This window comes from Thermobia domestica, chromosome 13 (genome assembly GCF_964235325.1).
Source record: "Thermobia domestica chromosome 13, izTheDome1.hap1.1, whole genome shotgun sequence".
Lineage (NCBI taxonomy): Eukaryota > Metazoa > Arthropoda > Insecta > Zygentoma > Lepismatidae > Thermobia > Thermobia domestica.
This window is the reverse complement of record NC_137466.1, coordinates 107,250,252-107,270,180: the sequence shown is the minus strand read 5'-3', so window position 1 is coordinate 107,270,180 and position 19,929 is coordinate 107,250,252.

The following is a 19,929-nucleotide window of genomic DNA, read 5'->3' as shown; positions in this document are numbered from 1 at the left end:
CGAAAGCAGCAAAAAACATATAAAAACATGATTGCAGTTCTGTATTGCCCCGAGAACTCTAAATATAATTAAAACAGAGAATAATTGTTTTGCAGAGTTGGATTTGGTTTAACCAGGAAAGACGTCTATGATTCTGCCAACGTCAAATGTCTGTGATTCTGCCAACGCCACAACTAATACATTTTATACTGGTGAAGCTGAAAAGAAACTACTTTTATGCATTTATGGTAAGACACCTGATATCTGTCCCTCAGTAGCTGAAAATGTGAGCTATGAAAGACTCATAGAATTCAACAAAGGAAGAAAAAGGCCTTTATACTCATGTAGAATACATTTGATGATTTGAACTTAGTGATAACACAGATCTAATTTACAATGGAGATAAAACTGCATTGCAAATTACGTACAACAACCACCAAAGAATTGTTTCACAGAAAGGCAGGAAAAAAATATGTAATGCCACAGATGGAAAGAAGGGTGAATCTGTGAGAGTAATTGTAGTCTAGGCTCTGTCCATAAAAGCTGTAGAAAAGTAGCGGATGACAGCAGATCTCTTCAGAACCTGTCAGATGGTGATCAAACAATGAAAAATCGAAGATAACACTTCCCTAACCGGGGCCTTTATTGAAAAAATTCATTATTCAAGATGCGTGAAATTACCAAATTATATTTAAACTGGAATATCTTCTCACAGTCACAAGCTAGAAACTTCGATCTTGTACCAAATTTAAGAATATTGATAGTAGAAGTAAGGAAACTAGGTATATTCTTTACACGTTGCCGTCATATTAAAAAATAGTGGTCATTTGGGCCAAAAATTAGTTTTCCTCGCTCCTCTTTCTTTTATTTCATGACAAATAATTATGAAGCTATTAACAATATGAAAAGGCAGCCCAAAATAATTAAAGAAGCATAATCTTAACTTTCTATCGTTACTAATATCTTTAGTAGATCTTACAAAATGACGGAGCTATTTAAGTGGTGTAGGGTGTAGCGTTTTTTGGACTGTTTAATAAATTACCGGAAAAACACTCACTACCAGCAAGACTTTGAAAGCTATTACATTTCAACAAATTAAAAAAGTCCATTCATTTTATCTGTAAATTAAAGGTAATAGGTTGCTGTGTCGTAGGAAATGAAATAATAATAAATAGTACTTTTTAATAACACGTTTGTTCATATAATATGTAGTTAATGTTGCAGACTCTAATGAGGAGAGTGGAATAATAAAAATCCATAATTGCACCCATATCCTAGAGAATGACTGCAGAAAACCTGTTTGACATCACCCTATCCCGGGGCTCCTCTGCTCTTATATCCATGTTAAACATAAATGTCTGCATCATTTGCCAGAATCATGATAACGTCGTCTTTCCGAGGGAGAGAAGCTGTTGTAGCTGCTGCTGAAATTCCCAACAATGATGTTCTGAAAAGACTTGTAATAACGCATGTTACAAGTTTTATACAAACAAGCATGTGTTGTTTCAAAAGAAAAGGAAAAGAGAATCTAATCTAAGTTCAATAAAATCTTCAAACAAAAAAGGAAGAAATATTTTATGTGTAGTGTGTGGGAAAAGGAAGCAACGGAAATAAACAAAATTACAGAACGTGTGAATCAAATCGTGCAACTACATTTTTATCAGTAACCATGTTGTTTAAAGTGACATGTTTACTAGAACTTATGACTTGGATGACGAATTTTCTGTTTTCGGTGCAGATCTCTATTATTATAATGCCTATCTTGAGTACTATCTTCTAAAGTTCAAAACATATTCTCAGACATCAGATGGCACAACTAACGAGTCTAAAATACTAATAAAAGTGAAGTGCGTAATAAAGTGGCGCCAGTTATCGACAAACTATTGGATGAGGGTTGCGGATTGACATTGTCGGAAATATGCTACTTAGTTAACGGAAACAGTGAACTGACTTTTAATAACATCGAAGTTTAGCTTTGTATCATAAGAGTTTTTGGAGACAAAGTAAGAGTTTCGAATCCTTCGAAAGGAAATAAACCAATTCTAGGTTTCAGCTCATTACTTAGTGCCGAATAATTAGCCGACAAACTGAGATCGCTTAACAGACTTACGAATGCAGCGAAAGAAGTACGAACGGCTCTCCTTCACACAGATTTTGGTATTCAAGAAAAATTTGGGGCAGTCAGCAACTTCGTAAGCAATGACCAACAACTAGAATTCCTCATCCTCTTTAGGATTTCTTTGCAGAAGTGTTATAAGTAGGCAAGCTGTACATCATATCTGGAACGCAAGTATATATTTATATATCACTGACGAAGACAGTGAAAATGATCTTGAAGAATTTTCCGACCATCAAAATCTAAATTTGCAGAATCTATTGAAGTCAATCTTCCAAACTTTATTCTATAATGTACATCATGGTAGGAAATCAATTCCATTCCATTTGATGGTGGCACATTCAATTCATGAGAAATGCAAAAGCAGACAACTTATCTCAACTATGAACAAATTAGCTACGTCAATCGGTTATAAAGAAATCATGCAAGTACGAAGCAACCTTGCACAATTTACACTTAAGACCTGTTCCTCCACCTTGTCTCTTCAAAGCCACTTTCAGGGAGAAAGTTTCACGATAGGAGCTGTGGATAATTATGACCACGAAGAGGCTACTTCCTCAGAAGTCCATTGTAGCCATGATACAGTCATGGTGCTTTTCCAGGAGGTGCCAACAAAACTGCCATCGAAACCAAAATTGTCTAAAGTCGGTATTAGCAAGACCTGCACTCATCTTCGATCCTTGCTTCCATCTCAGAAACGCTGACAATTTCTCCTGAACTATATGATTTGGACATCGATAATCTGCGTTACAAGTTAACTCAGACATAATGCACGTTGTGTCGAGCTAGAAATTTAAAGATCCGCTCTAACTTGGGGTGCTGTGAATACCATAATAACAGATTCAAATGTTCCCAAGAAACAAGCTGACTTTCTTCTAGTACTGTCGTATCCAATAACGGAATATAATAGTGTATACAAAACAATGAAAAGCTTTCAGAGCCTATTTGTACACTTAAACCAGTCTTCAATGCCCGTAATATGTGACGAAGGAGGATATCACATTGCTGCCGAAATTCAACTTAGAAGCAATTCATTTTTAAACATTGTCCTCGTGCTAGGATCATTCCACATGACAAAAGTCCTTGTTCCCTGCATAGGAAAGTACATTTCTGGTAGTGGTTTGAATTCTTTTTTCATAGAAAATTCCATTTTTGGGTCCAAAGTAACCGAGAGTAATCTAAAGGAAACTAAGTATGTTTGGACAGTGAGAGGTATGGTTATGGTTGCAGATGTGTTTATGCTAATGTGAAAGTCTTTTCTGGATGAATAAGGTGAATGTTATGCGTCTGTCATCCAGCAGTTCGTTGATACCTTGAACCGTGCCGATACCTTGAACAGTTTCTACATCTAATATTTCTGCTGAGGAGCCTTATAAGAGCTGACCAAGAAGGAGACTGGAAGCTATATTTTTTGTACATCAGTTGCTACCGGGGGTATTTATAGTTTTCAATCGAATCAATTACCTACGGTGCGCCTCCCTCTATCTTAAGCAAATGAGGAATTTGGAGACTCAACACTCAGAAGTAAATCCTCACTTCATGAATGGTCACTTGGCAGTGAAAAGAAAGAATAATGTATTTAACGCAGTTGGTGCTGGCGTAACTTGCAGTTGGTCTGGCATTAGTAGACTTGTACAGATTATAAATAGATCTAAGAAATCAACGGAAGGATTTGTGGGTCAGACACTGGCTGTCAAATCACTCGCTTCTGCGCAGGGACTGGTAGACTTCGGTAAGGAGAGTGGACAACTGTTAGATATTGCGATATGACCTGTGCCACTTCACCACACTGCTAGATAATTTGGATGTAACCACCAAGCCAAACAAATCAGAACTAATGTCTACTTTGCAAAAGTTGTTTGAGACCGTCTGAGTACGTCTTCGAAGGGCATTCATCAATGAATACAGTAATTATTGTTGATGTTATGTACCAACTTCGTAAAACTCGAGTGAAAGGTTTACAAACATTTTTGCTGATCTGTTTGATGTATTCTGCAGGAGCTGTAGCAGTGTTTGCACACGCACCCTCGAGGATTTTGTGTTTGATAGCTACCTAACCACCTCAGTGAAAAATTTGGAAAGACAGCGAAGGGAAACCGCCTCACCAATACTGCTAACAAATCTGTTACGTACCACATCAGTACCGGTGCAAATGGACAGATTTTGGGCTTCCTCGGGAAACAAAATTGAAATTCAAGACTCTTAAAATCACAAAAATAAAGTCTATCCCTTTGAAATGTATCTGAATGAATTACTACTTAAAAATGGTGCAACTCCTGTTATACCTGTCACTGCCTCTTTAGCTGTTCCAAAATTACGTGAGTATGTCATGTTGAGTGTCAGTAATTTAACATTGTTTGGCCCAAATGACCGCTATTTTTAAATAAGGTGTCAACAAGTAAAGAATATATCTAGTTTTCTTACTTCTACTATCAATATTGTTTGATCACCATCTAACAGGTTCTGAAGAGATCTGCTGTTATCCTGTTCTTTTCTACAGCTCTTATGGACAAAGCCTAGATTATTGAGTGCATTGGGTTTATATTGGATACCTCCAATTGTTTTATACTATACAAGGGAAAATATGGAGAAAAAGAATTTCCTGAAAATCTTCCTCTAGGTAGAAGCTACACAACGAACTTAAAGTCTATACCACAAAATAGGAATTTCGTACATTCTTAGAACCTTTCACCAGACATCGGGTCCCAGGGAAATCACTAGTTATTGTAAACCGTCATTCCAGTCATATTGATATTATATTTCTGAATGTTACTGAAGGCATGGTTATTCAACTAATTCACATGCCTGCAAATTGGATCAACCGTTCAAAAGTTCGCTGATATGAAGCAATTGACAGATATGGACAACATATCCCGAAAGAAAATTCAAAAATATTCCAAAACTGCTGCATTTTTCAGAACTGTTCTTGCAGATTTGGTTTTGTTCAGCAATATCTCAGGACAATTTCAGCTGAGTATCAAAAGAAATACCATTCTCGATGTCGCCTTCAGCCCTACAACGATACTTGTATTTCTATCCTTACTTATATTTGTGCGAAGCATTTACTTTTAAATTGTGCACAAACTGTTTAAGAAATGAAGAAGAATATGAAACTAAAGGATATAGATGTAATTTCTCTTTCAGTTGTTATACGTTGCTATTTTGTTAATATATTAATTCGACGATGTGAAATTGGTTGTCATAGCAACACAAAGTAAATAATGCATAATTGCGGATCCATCTTGTGAACTACACGTACAATTTTTAAGGTGTGTAAAAAGTTTAATGCGTCAAATCCTACAATAAAAGGTAATATCATGATGCTGTGTGTAGAAATAAATGGTTTTTGATGTTATATCAGTAGCCTTGTAGTTATATAAAAAACTAAGGACCTTAGTTTATATAAATATATATGAACTGTGGTTTCTGTCTTATATAATTTGGTGGTTTGCCTCTAGGACTTTCGGAGATTTGTATAAAGTTAAGTAAACAATCTCCTAGATAATAAACTTCAGGAGTGCAGATTGATTTTAAGGTTACATAGTGATTTTGTTAAAAAATATCAAAACGGAGTTTACTTTATTAAGGAGTGGCACAAAAGTTTTCAGAAATATCAAAATGAGTCTTCCTGATATAGCCGAATGTTAAAGAACGTCGAGAAGGGATATACCACAACAGAAATTGAACTACTTGCTGTGCGCTTTTCATTGCGAAAATTCGCTACATATCTTAGTGGATGTCATTTTACTGTTATAACTGATCATACTTCTTTACGATATCTTAAGAAAGTACAAGGATATATCAGTTGTTTATTAAGATGGTCCCTAGAACTTCAATCTTTTGATTTTGACGTTCAGCATATAAAAGGGATTGATAATGTTCCAGTTGATACAATATCTAGATTGTTTCCAAATGAGAGACATCAGGTATTATCTACAATGTTTCCAAATGAGAATCATCAAGTATTATCTATAAAAGTATTCAAAATCTTACAAGAAGAAATATCCACAATTTCTTTGGAGGAGTTGCTAGAGCATCAAAGAAACTATGAAGAATATACAAAAATTATACATCATTTTACATATTGTTCTGGAAATTGTGATTGTCCTCGCACTTGGAATGCTTTATATCTAATGTCCAATGGTGTGTTAGTAATCAAAAATTTTAAATATGAACATTGGAATAAAATTTGTGTTCCATCGATATTGTTACCTCGTATATTAAAAGCATATCATGATGATTTTGGACATTTTGGATACTTGAAAGTGTATTCTTTGATCAGCAAATCTTTCTATTGGAAATCTCTTACATCAGAAATCAAAAATTATATCAGTAATTGTGAAGAATGTATGAAAATCAAACACAATTATCAATCGCTATATAAACCTATGTCGATAATACCTGAACGACCTCATTCTTTTATTTCAGTAGATTTGTATGGACCTCTTCCGAGCGCGGCCACAGGTGAAACTTTCCTTTTTACGGTTATGAACATTTTTACTAGATATTTACTAGCATATCCTTCGCGTAAAGCGACTTCCTCTGCAATTGTTAACCGAATTTTAAATGCATAAATACCTCATTGTGGTTCTGTAGAACACATACTTTGTGACAATGGTGGATAATTTCAGAGCAATTTATTCATTCGTGCAATGAACAATGCCAATATTAAGGTGCATTTTGTTACTCCTTACCATCCCAGTAGTTCTATTGTGGAGAACATACATAGAAATTTTGGTATGTTATTTAGACATTATTATCTTGGTAAGCATTCTGACTGGATTAAATATGTAATTGCGGATCCATCGTGTGAACTATATGTGCATTTTTAAGGTGTGTAAAAAGTTTAATGTGTCACATCCTACAATAAATGGTAATATCATGATGCCCTGTGTAGAAATAAATGGTTTTTGATGATATATCAGTAGCCTTGTAGTTATATAAATATACAAACTGAGGAGCTTAGTTTATATAAATATATATGAATTCTGGATTCTGTCTTAGCCCAAATGATGATTCAGAGAAAGAGAAATCCGTACCAACAACTAGAAACGACATTTTCGCATCCCCCTCAACACTACCGAGTGCCAACAGTATCCACGATCTGCTGCCGACATCTGAAATAACTAGAACCAGATCTGTCGGTGATCGTCCTGTAACTACCAAAGAGTATTTGTAACACAAACCATGATTGCAATAAATTGGCCATTCTACTTTTTCTCTCATCTACAAGGGTAAATTCTTAATGAAGGATAGAAACTTATGGAAACTGTGTTGGATACTACTAAGTTCTCAGGAGTCCTAACAATTCTATTCAGGATATTGAATACAAACCTTGATTTCACGAAACATTCTTAAATGTGGTTTATATACATTATGTTATCCGAGTTGTGTAATTTTGCTTGACTCTAACGAGTATTGTTGCATGTGACTGAGACAATTATGTTCCAATGTTTGCAATTCTGATATGAATTGTAATTGTAGCCATTTTCTCAATTTTGTGTAATATCGAGCAGATAACGTATTGCTAAGAACATTATTAATTTGCATTAGAAAATGAGCTTACATAAGACAATAATACCCTTCTCCTGTAGTTAAGAATATAGTGCCACTATTTTCTAACACGTTTGGTTATAACACTTTCTCGTATTCACTGAAATGTTTGACACATTGTCGTCGTTCTTTCGTGTGCAATACACCTGTTACCTCATTGAACTATAACAAAGGATTCAGCATCTTTCATATAAATTTTGTGGTTCTAGATACAAAAATACCTGAATTCCAGAGCAATGTGTTGCATTGGTAGCGTTATTTGCCTTAGTTACCTTAAAGGTCACTTGTTAAATTCATATCTCGAAGTGAGTTCTTTTTAAAAAATCAAACTTTTTCTTTATATTAAATGAATAAATTAAGAATGTGGAATATTATAATATTATTAAAATATAGGAGACAACGGAAAGAAAGAATTGTTCCAGCTATGCAATGAAATACATGACACAGGGCAGTGGCCAAAAGACTTCCTGAAGACGATCATGATACCGATGGCTAAGAAATCGAACCCAAAGAGATGTGAAGTTTATAGATCTATTAATCTCATATCTCATGCAGCTAAAATTTTGTTCCGAATACTGAACAGAAGGTTATATGGAAGAACAAATGAAGAAGTTGAGGAGCAGCAGTTCGGGTTTAGAAGAGGTAAGGGTACAAGAGATACAATTGGATTATTAAGGCGATCGGTGAAAGATTTATAGAAAAAGAGAAAGAGGTGTATGTTGTATTTATAGATCTAGAAAAGGCGTGAATTGGGAATTGTTGTTGGAAGTTTTAAAGAAGATAGGTTTGGAATGGAAAGATCAAAGACTCATAAGAAACTTATACATGAACCAACAAGTAAATGTTAGGATAGGGGAAGAACTAACGGAAGAGAGTGAAATTGGAAGGGGAGTTCGACAAGGATGCTGCCTCTCGGCAACACTATTTAATGTCTATCTAGAAGAAATAGTGAAAAAGAGTTTACATGATGATGACGGCATTTCGGTAGGAGGTAGAATGATTAGATGCATAAAACTTGCAGACGATATGGCGCTTGCTGCAGAATCTGAAAAGGAAATCAATAAAATATTAAAAAACCTGAGAATGGGCTTTGAAGACTATGGGATGAAAATAAATATTAGAAAGACAGAAACCATGGTGATTGGAACGAAGAGGTCTGTGTCAAATATAAAAGTGGGAAGGGAGCAAATAGAACAAGTGAATAGTTTTCGATATCTGGGTAATATTCTTAGTAATGACATGAAGTGCGAACGTGAAATAAAAGCAACGATAGGAATGGCAAAAGAAGCCTGTAGGAGGAAGAAAAGTCTGTTTTGTGGGACCTTGAATATAGAGCTGAGAAAAATACTCATAAAATGCTTCGTGTGGAATGTTGTACTGTGGGGCGGAAACCTGGACATTACGTAACAGTGATGAGAACGACTGGAAGCATTCGAAATGTGGGTCTGGAGAAGGATGGAAAGAATTTGTTGGGTCGAGCGAAAAACGAATGGGTGGGTGTTAGAAATGGTGGGAGAGAAAGTAACACTTTTATATATTGCTAAGAAGAGGAAGAGAAACTGATTGGGACATTGCCTAAGAAGAAATTGTATCATGACGGACGTCATAGAGGGTATGGTGGCGGGAAAGAGAGGCAGAGGGCGAAGGAGATTATAAATAGTGGATGATATAAAAACAGAAAGATCATACGTTAAGACGAAGATGTTAGCGGAGAACCGTGGAAGCTTCTCAGGTGCTGCAAGTGACCTGCCAGTAAGGGCAGAATACCTATGATGATGACCGTAAAATATATATAAATAAAAGAATAATCCGCTCTCTCTGTACGAACGTTCAGGCGCAATGGATTTCCTACATAAGCATTATCCATTGTAATTCATTCACGTGGTTTGGAAGTGAACACAGGGACTGTATTCAGGTTTGAATTTGAATTCCTGTTCGAAATACATTGAATTATTATTTAAAAAATGAGTGTAGTTAAATTCTGATCCTTCCAAAATACTTGTTTAAGAATTGCTGCGAAACAAACATTTATTGAACCATAGCAATACTCACATAACTCTCTGTTTATGTATTGATATACATTCAGCACTAGTTTGCAGTAGTAAGCTGTTTCCACCCATCAATGGAGAAAAAAGGCTCTATGAACTTAATTATCAGGTTCAACTCTGAATGAGAAGGTTGTTCCCACGAGATAGAGTGCATACTGTTTCCGTGCAGAACTGTTAAGTAAATTAAATAACGTATTGAAATATGGCGGGAAGGATTCAACTAAGGGATGTGTCCGTGGCAGATCCACTTGTTAGCTCGATGCAAGTCAAAGTATCACAAACGTCTTTTAATGGGTATTAGCAAGAGTGTCATTTCCTGACTTCAAATAGTCGCTATTACAAGTTAAACAACTACGCGCGTGGTTTTGTTCAGGAGTGTACAAGGTGTACAGTAGATCGATAGGTAATCTACATAGGGAAGTGACAAAAAGAAATAGATCTGCCACTTCATAACAAGTTGTTCTCGATTTTGTCGGCGCTTTTGACGCCCATGCATGTCCTAGAATCATTTCAGGACGAGTGAACAGGATTAGGTTCTATGCTAGGAAGCCAGTAATTGTGTATTCCATTGTTCCTAATTCACGGTCACGCTATATTCCAATCCTGTAGAACTGTGCTTCAAGTGACACTCGACACCATATGGTGTAGAGACAACGGGAAGCACGATATCATCCACATCACATACCTGTGACTGGTATTGGGATTTTGGAGTTATGTTATGGATAATAGTACTGCACATCATCGGTGTAGATTCTGCTACTAGTGAACTGTACTTTATGGAGAAGATTACTTCTGTCCCTTCTCAGCAGTATATACAGGGTGGTGGAAAGTAACTTCAAAATTAAAATGTTAAAAACATTTTTGAAAACGCCATATTAGTATTAGGAGTTAGATGTTTATTCCTGATTTCTGTTTATTTTTCAGAGTGATAGCAATCCCGTATGAGCCAACACCTGATACTGTGATAACGCTCAGACCGTATGCCGTTGCGAAGTGTGTCAATTTACCGTGCAGATACAAAGATGATTACAAGCTGCACGTTCACGGATATTATTTTTCAGTTCGCCATATCCATCAAGAATTACCTTTGTAAAAACCTGCCACGGTATGTTTCAGCATGACCTCCAGCAAGGTGCGGAGTTATCTTATATTTTGGGCACAATGAATCATTAAGTAACTTTGCCTCAAGATCATGTATGGGCTGCTATCTCCGCTTAGAACAATTTTAATAATTTGATATTCGTGCAAAGTGGTGTCACTTCCTCATTTTGCTCGCAAATGGAATATGTTGACAAATATGCCACTTGAGTCCTTACAAAAGTCGCTCAATGATGTTAAACGATCAGTGCAAAAATTGATTGTCAATATTGGTGCCTATATGGAATAGTAGCATACAATTCCCGTGTTCATGTGAATTTTATCACAGTAGTAAAATTGTACTTATAAAAATAGTAACTTATTGTTATTTTTAAGTGAAATGTACGATGAAATATCAGTAATTTTCAAGCCGTTGTAGCTATAACTGTGTCGGTAGAGATGTTTAGTCAAAAATTTGTTTTAGAGTTTCGAAACTCTTCACTTTCGTTCCCTTTTCTTTAGTATTTCAGATACAGTCTACAATACAAGTTCACGTGTTACATGTATTCTGAATTTATGATTAATAGTATGTCAAAGGTCGTGTAACGAGTTATGATATTGTATAATAGTTAGGCGCTATAAAATAAATTCTTTTAAAAGCACCGTGCGTCAGAGGGTTCCAGCCAATCACTAGGGCCTTTTTCCTTGAAACATTTGGATGGCAAATATAAACGTTATTTCATACAGTGTAATACAGAAATGACACTAAAATAAATTATATTGCAATTAGCTCCGAATCATGCCAAATGTTGATCTTCGATGATTTTGAGCCTTCCAACATTTTAGAAACCATTACGTATCAATTACGAAGCTTTATCTCTCGAAAGTTTATTCTATCAAATGGTCAAGCAATTAATGAGTGTATATATGTTAGTCTACTGAATGGTGTGTGGTATTCCTTACTATCGTTGGTCTCCATGCTGGCTTAGTTGCTAGTGCTCTCGCCTTTGATGCATGGGAGTCCCTTGAAACTTGAAGCATTGCGAAATTCAGATTCCACTTTAAACTTTAAGTCCACGTATCTTATAGCCTAGGTGTTGAAAACAGACTCTAAACTGGAACAAACCAACATAGGCTACTTTACTGTCATTATTAAGCGATAACTGACAGAAAGAGAAACAGTCAATTCTTACCAACCTGTGAGTATTGCTTTCATTCTTAAATAACCCCTCCTACATCTTCCTTGCACACTTCAGAACACACTTACTTATCAACACCTAGGCTACATCTTACAACCATCATCATCACCATCATGACAAAAGAGAAAGAAAGTCAACTGGTTTCAGTCTCACTAGATTCCCAGCAAACTTGTTTAGTTTCCAAAAGCTATAGTAGATTTCTTTTTCTTAAAAAGAAAGAAAGAAAGAAAGAGAAAGTTGTTTAAAACTAAGTCTTCTTTACTTTCAAGTTAGATCCCCGTTCTTTTTTAATCTTTGTTGTAAAATATCTTTCTTCTAATCGAACAATTCCTGTTCCAAATGCTAGAATCTACTACTACAAATCCAATACATTTCCCTTTTGTATATTGTGGTAAAGAAACGAATGACAGTTTTAAAAGAAGAAAGACGAAGAGAGTACAATAAAGAAAATAAGAGGAAGAGACGGAACTAGTCACAAAATATTAAGTGAACAAGAAATCGTTTGTTAAGCGAAATTAGACTCTCTCTCTCTCTCTCTCTCTCTCTCTCCTCGTCCCTCTGGACTTAAAGATACAGAAGCCTAACCGGGCAGAAGAGAAGAATGAGGTAAGTGAAGTAAGTAAGCGGAGAAACTAACTCGAAAAACAGAATTCCAAAACTTTACGAAGAAAAAAAGATCCTCTGGGAGAAACAGGGGTAAAGTAGGAGGTCCAAGACAGACAAAGTAAAGAACAGTATGCGTAGCGGGCGAAGTGTTCGAAACAGCGCAATAGCTGGCTGGGCTGGGGAAGCGGAGGGGGACGGTTATATTTAAGGATGAAGAAGGAAGAGGTACGGAGGCCACCTCAATTCAGGCAGAAACTCCCGAGATAACAACTTCTCCTAATTTGCATGATAATGCATATTCAAGAAATTATCCGGTTTTACAAGGTGGAAATAGGACATGATGTACAACAGTTAGAATGCTTCGTACCTATTTGGGTAGACCTTTGCACACGCTGTGCATATTTTTTGTTCTAGACAATTTTTGGGTAGGTAATTTAAGCTACAAGACATATAATAAAGTATATCTTACTGGTGTGGGTGATGGTACCTAAGGGTATTAAATCCTTTTCTATACGCTTCTCACGTATTAACTTCACCTCCTCCCATTGATATCCAAGATATTTCTAGTTTTTTAATTAACGTGTTGAACATAGGTGTTGATATCACAAAATGCAGATGAATGCAATATAATTCGAGCAGTCCTGCGTTAATGTATTTTTTCTGCTGTTGAAGATTTATTCGATTAGGATGCGATCATGTCATACGATCTTATAGTATAATTAAACTACAATACTACGACTACTTTTACCCTCCTCACTGATCTAGTGAAGCTGATGTGGTGTACTCGAGCGTCCTGAGTTATTACTCTGGCAATCGTGCGGGAAAATCCATTGGAGGTTAGAGTCTCTCTAAAGGTCATGGGTAGTCTTAACTGTCCTCCGCATCTCTGTGTTCGCGTTATTGTCGAATTATATTATGTACATTTTTTAAAGTTTTAAAATCTCACAATTATTCACCGAGGCTACGGAACACGGAATGATGGAATGAAGAAAGTAGAAGGAAAAGAAAGAACTCCAAGAAAACCCACGCACATAGGAGCCAGTTGGCATCGAACCGTGGAACCCATGCGCCAGAGCTAAGAGCTCTACCACCGATACACGTTAGGCCACTACATAAAATTTTGAATCGAAACCAATTAAAAGAAAATTAACTGGAAAAGAGTTACAGTTGAGATGACTTTAAAAGAAGAAAAAGTGTGTAGCGTGTTTCTTTGCTGTACGTGGTCCCAGTTCGATTTCCCCAGGAGAAGATTAGACACATTACGGTTACTTGGATTTAACCTTAAGCTGTAGGTTCTTGTCTCCTATATGCTCAGTGTTGAAAACAGGCAGTAAACTTCAAGGTATATTACTACTACTGCTATTTGATAATAATAATAATAATAATAATAATAATAATAATAATAATAATAATAATAATAATAATAATAATAAGGAGGAGGAGGAGGAGGAGGAGGAGGAAGAGGATTTTTAAAACATTTATATTTTAACGTTCCTCTTGATATTATTATTATTATTATTATTATTATTATTATTATTATTATTATTATTATTATTATTATTATTATTAGTCGTTGTCGTAGTAGTAGTAATAATAGTATAGTATTGTCCAGAGAGACAATGACTAAGCATAATGTCTCACTATTTTAATTTATTGCAACATTCCTTAGAAGTGTTTTTTTCTTCTACCGTCTTACTCGCTGATTTATTTATCACCGTATCTCCGGTTCAATTCTTAACATGGGATGAAGTTCATCAAAAATCTTTTATTTATCAATTATCAGGTTCCCTTACATGCATTGATATTTATCGATTGTTAACCCAAACTAATCACAGAACTGCAGTATTTCAATATTAGTAATAATAGTAAAATAAAATAAAATAAAATAATAATAATAATAATAATTATAATAATAATAAAAATAATAATGTTTTCAAAAGAAACGTTAAAATATGAATATTTTAAAAATCCTCTAACCACGATGGCCAGCAATTTTTAATGTGTGATAAGGACTCTTTTGCAAGTTGTAAAATGAACAAGCGACTGTTTCTTTGTTAATTTTAATAGTCCAGTAGAAGTAGACTTAACTTCAAAAAGTCCAAAAAAAGCTACATTTTTGGATCTTTATCTTGAAATCCTCAACATATCTTGAAAAGTGCCCTTAATTTGAGTGATGATTTTGTTTGTTTTAGGCGTTAAAGAGAGGACTTGTAGTTTATTTATTTATTTATTTATTTGAAAATACTTGAAAAATTATCATTTTTTAAGGAAAAAGGTTATGAAAAAATGTACTTTATAAATTCTACACATAAAGGTCCTTTGAGTTTTTGTCGTGGAATCAATTGCTTCAAAGATATACTGTAGATTTAATTATGCCTGAATAGAAATAGTGCACACCACTATGATCTCATATATTAAAATGAATATTAGTGTGTTGTTTGCCCGCTATAAAAAAATCCACCCATTTGTGTGACACTTCTAAATAACTGCAACGATGAAATCATAGCCTCGAGGAGGCCATAGCCTATTTATAATGTTTGACTTGCATCCTAATTAGGAAGAAGGGCTACTCAAAAGGGAATAGGTGGTTTATCTTTTATATACACAACTGAATGTTTTATTTATTAGTTTGCCCCTTGCACACACCACACACACACACACACACCATTCGCTTCTAGGATTTAGGATTTAGAGTTTAGATTTCTGGGCTTTCGGCATCTAAGGCCATTTAGCCCGTCATGTATGAGGGATGACGTCCCTCGGCGAGCACACTATCCTGGGAAAGGGACGGAAGAAAGGATCGGGGAAGCGGCCTGGAACCTATAAGTTAGGTACCGGCATTTGTCTAATGTGAATGAGGAATCCCAGCAGAACCTCATTCAGGATGGCTGTCCTGAAAAAGCTTTTTATACTTTTTCGACAAAGTACCCACACCGGAAACTGAATCAGGGACACCTCGCACCACAGGTCACTTGGGGTCCCTGTATACTTTGTATCTAGGTGACTGTATTAAAGAAACTAAAATTTGGAAGACACTGTAGGCTATTCAGAATTCTCCAATGAATACCCCAGAAAATGTGGAGGGGTTCAAAGAGGAAGAATACATTTAAAATTTATGCTAAAAATTGAGTATCTCGCGAGTGTCTCATGTTAGGAAGATGAAACTAGTTTGTAAACTCATTTTTAAAAACAAGTGAACATACACATAGTACTTAAAATCTCTATGGGTAAGATACTTCTACCATCGAGGGGAGTGTGAAGGGTGCGACTTGAAAATAATTGATAACAATTGATATGAATATCCAGTGCATCGTTTTATGGGTTGTTGAGGTGCATAGTGACATTTCCGATGTGCAATACTCTTCCTCCGAGGGTGTATGGAAAAGTCTAAGTGTTTAAAAAAATAAGATATTTGAAATTTATCATAGCTCAAACTAAAAAAAAAAAGGATTGATTCCATGAAGAAAGCTGTAAGGATATCTTGGAAGTAGAATTTTATAGACTAAAATTTTTCTCATAAATGTTTTCCTCGAAAGGTTTATAATTTTCGACATGATTGAAAAATGGAATTACCTCTTTTTCCTGAAAAAAAGAAAAAAGAAAAAGAAAAATGAAAATTATGGACAGCTGAGAACACATAATAGGTTAATCGCCACAAAAAGCAAGCTGAGTTTCGAAGTATTGTTCTTATATACATACCTACATACACACACACACACACACACACACACACACACACATATATATATATATATATATATATATATATATATATATATATATATATATATATAGTAACTTAGGCAAATAACGCCACGTATTCAATATATTGTTCTGATATTCAAGTGTTTTTACATCTAGAACTGTGGAAATTACATGCAAGTTGGAGTGAACGCTCAGCTATAATAAAATGAGAAAACAAAGACCCTACACACAAAATGTCGACCACAATGCACTGATAATCGCAATGAGTATGAGATGGCGCTACTACTAGACGTGTCGACAAATAACACTACTTGCTTTACAACAATGGAAAGGTGTTAGAATCGTAACGAAATACATTTTGAACACAAATAAACAATGTTCAGGGCAATACACCACCTGTTTGCTTGTACACTTGGCATCAAAAAAATTGCGACAGTTAATGCCGTGCAGTTAGGCCACCCAATATACACCTTCTTATCACATAATCGTGTCAGGTAAAGAGACCCCCTCTCTCTCCTCCTTTCTTCTCTCCTATACTAAAATTAGCTAACAGCATGAGCGCAATTCTTATTTCAAATCACACATGTATTAGTTTCGACAAAATTAAATAACAAAACCGAGACGAAAGAAGATTCATAAGTTGATGTAGGGAGAAACTGAAACACACACAATGAAAAATTGAAACCAATGGATGCCTATTACACATAGATTTAGAAATGAGGCAGAGAGAGAGAGAAGAAAAGAGAAGAAGAAAAAGAAAAGGGCGAACAGATAAAACTGTGGAATTCAAACGTAGTAAGAAAATAACATATAACTATAAAGTTCGTTTCCAGAAATCCAACAGTAATATAGAAATAACGTTTGTTTTTATGTTTTTTCTATTCGAATATATAGAGGATGTTTTAAACATTCATTATGTCCATATCGTAATGGATAGCATATTCAATTTCAAGTAGAGCTGTAGATCTCCGAGACACATCTAGGATAATGTCAAAAGTTTAACACACATACTTAGTTTCCGCGTGTTTCGGTTGCAAATTCGGTAGTGTTCATTGGACGTACTGTTTCAAAATACATTCTAATAAACCCAGTAGATAGCATTGGTCATTTCCTCCATTTCAGACCACTAATTTAAACTTAACAAAAAAACAAAAAAACGAAAAGAAAAGAAAAAAGAAAGGAAGAAAGAGAAAATAGAAGACTTCTATTTTACTGCTAAATTTCTATGAGAAATACCCTATATTAAAAGTCCAAAGTGTATCGTAATGAAAAGTTACAAATGTTGAAAAGGAAAAGTTTATGTTCCTCATAGATGTAGAATGTTTCAAATTTCAACGTGAAAAAACACATTGAATTATAGGATGGGAACAAATTTTGTGTCGAGCTAGTATAAATAAAATTTTGTTTTCAAATAACCAAAGAAGTTCCCATTTTCTAGTCTTTTCTGAAGATTTATCTGTTCCGAACAACCAGCATTGATTTCATCTCTGCCCGATATAACGTAAATTGGACAGATAAAATGAACACGCTAAGAGCACAAACGGATCATCGTGTCAGTCGGATGATGTTGGTTAGGTTCTAGACCACCACTGGGTAGAGGATTCAAATCCGTAGTGACCCGGTAATTCGACCGAGATTCGGTAACACAGTACCGAAACCTTGCGTTTAAACAGTATTTCTGTCACAGATGCGCAGGACTGGAAATGATATCCCCAAAGCACGTAAAACACGACGTCGAAGTTAACAGTTAATTAGATTCTCCAGACCAGGTATATCGGTCTCTTGCTCCGTCTTAACTTTGGAACATGAAGTACGTGTGTGTGAGAGAGGGAGAGAGGGAGATGTGAAAGATGCGAAGACAGGATAGGGAAACGTTAAGAAAGAGAGAAAGGGGGACGAATATAAATTTGAAACATACTTATCACTACAGTGTATGAGATAGAAAGCACACACTGTTTATTTGAATTATCGCCAGTGATGCCTTGTAAGTTTTCCATCAAAAGATAAATCTCTCCAACCATTATTTTATGCGAAAAAGTCATACTACCTGATGGGGAATCGAACCAATATTTTCCATTTGGAAGTCTCTCACCTTAACACTACACCATCGATTGCTTTAGCCAAACTTTGTTTAACAAATGGTGTAGTGTTTTTTTCTGAGAATGATAACACGAAAAGTGTATACTGCAGATCAATGATGTCTTCGGAATGTCCTGGTAATTCCCTTGCCCTTTCCCAACCTGCATTCGTAAATCGTCTCTATCATGATACAGGTGTTTGCTTCCACATTTTTATGAATTGCTTGTCCAGTATGATATGTCGATTCTTCACAATCACTTTGTAAAAAGTTTAACTTTGGCGTCAACAGGATTTGAAACTACGTTCGGTAACTGTAGTATTCATAAGTTCATTGCGTTACCCATACACTATCATGCCATCTGAAATTACAAGAAATATATTATTTATTTTAGCCCTGATCTTTGGAACAAACAGGCGTCTTGCTGTAACTTTATTTGCACCAAAGTGCACAACGAAATTGATTTATTTGACTGCCTAGAGAGAAATTAGTGTTCCTCTGATAAAGGAAAAACATACAATCGAGGAAAAGATTTTACAGTAATTTCGGCATGCAAGTTCAAAAGTACGCTAATAATATTAATAATATTGAAAGGAACTATGTCTATGACTTCTAATCTCTTAAACCACTCGAGTGATCTCGATCAGATTTTCAACATTGATAATGTTTCGGGCCTGGGAAGCTTTTTTATAATTTCATTTTAACGGTAAAACTTAGGGGAAAGAGGAGAGGAGGGGGTTGATATATAAAAATGAATAAAACATAATAATTTTTGAACCACCAGATCGATCTCTATCAAACTTTAAACATAGTTAAGCTTCGGATCTGGGACGACTTTTATCATTTCAGTTTGACGGTGCAACGTATTGGCCGGAGAGAGGATGATATATGTAAAAAAAAAAATGGAAATGAAAGTGACTGTCTTCGAGACTTCATCACTCTTGAACCACCCGACCGATCTCGATTAAATTTTCAACTTAGATGAAGTTCTGATAAAAGATGGCATTTATCTATTTACTTTGACGATATAACTTAGGCTTGAAGAGTGGGAGGGGTTAAAAAGAATAAACAAAACTTGATAACTCTTGAAACAAAGAAACAATCACGATCAAATTTTTAACATAGGTGAGGTTCTGGCCTGAGATGATTTTTAACGTTTCAATTTCACGGGAGAACTTGGAGAGGGAAATGGGAGAGGGAGATATATAAAACTAAAAAAAACTTAATGACTCTTGAACCACACAACCAATCTCGATGAAATTTAAACCTAGATGAAGTTCGAACCTGAGATGATTCTGTTATATCACTTTGACGGTGTAACTTGAGAGATGGGGAGGGGGAGCGACATTTAAAAAGGAAAAAACATTACCGGTGTAAGTGGCGAATCTATAGCTTTTGGAGTCGCTGAGATTAACAGTAACACATCTGATGCTGTTTAAATCCAAATTCAGCCCCTCAACTTGGAGGAGGGGAGACATATAAAAATGATGTGTTTTATATATCCCCACAATATCGGGTGGGAAGGGGATATATAAAACACATCGAAAATCACCGATATCAAAGAGCGCT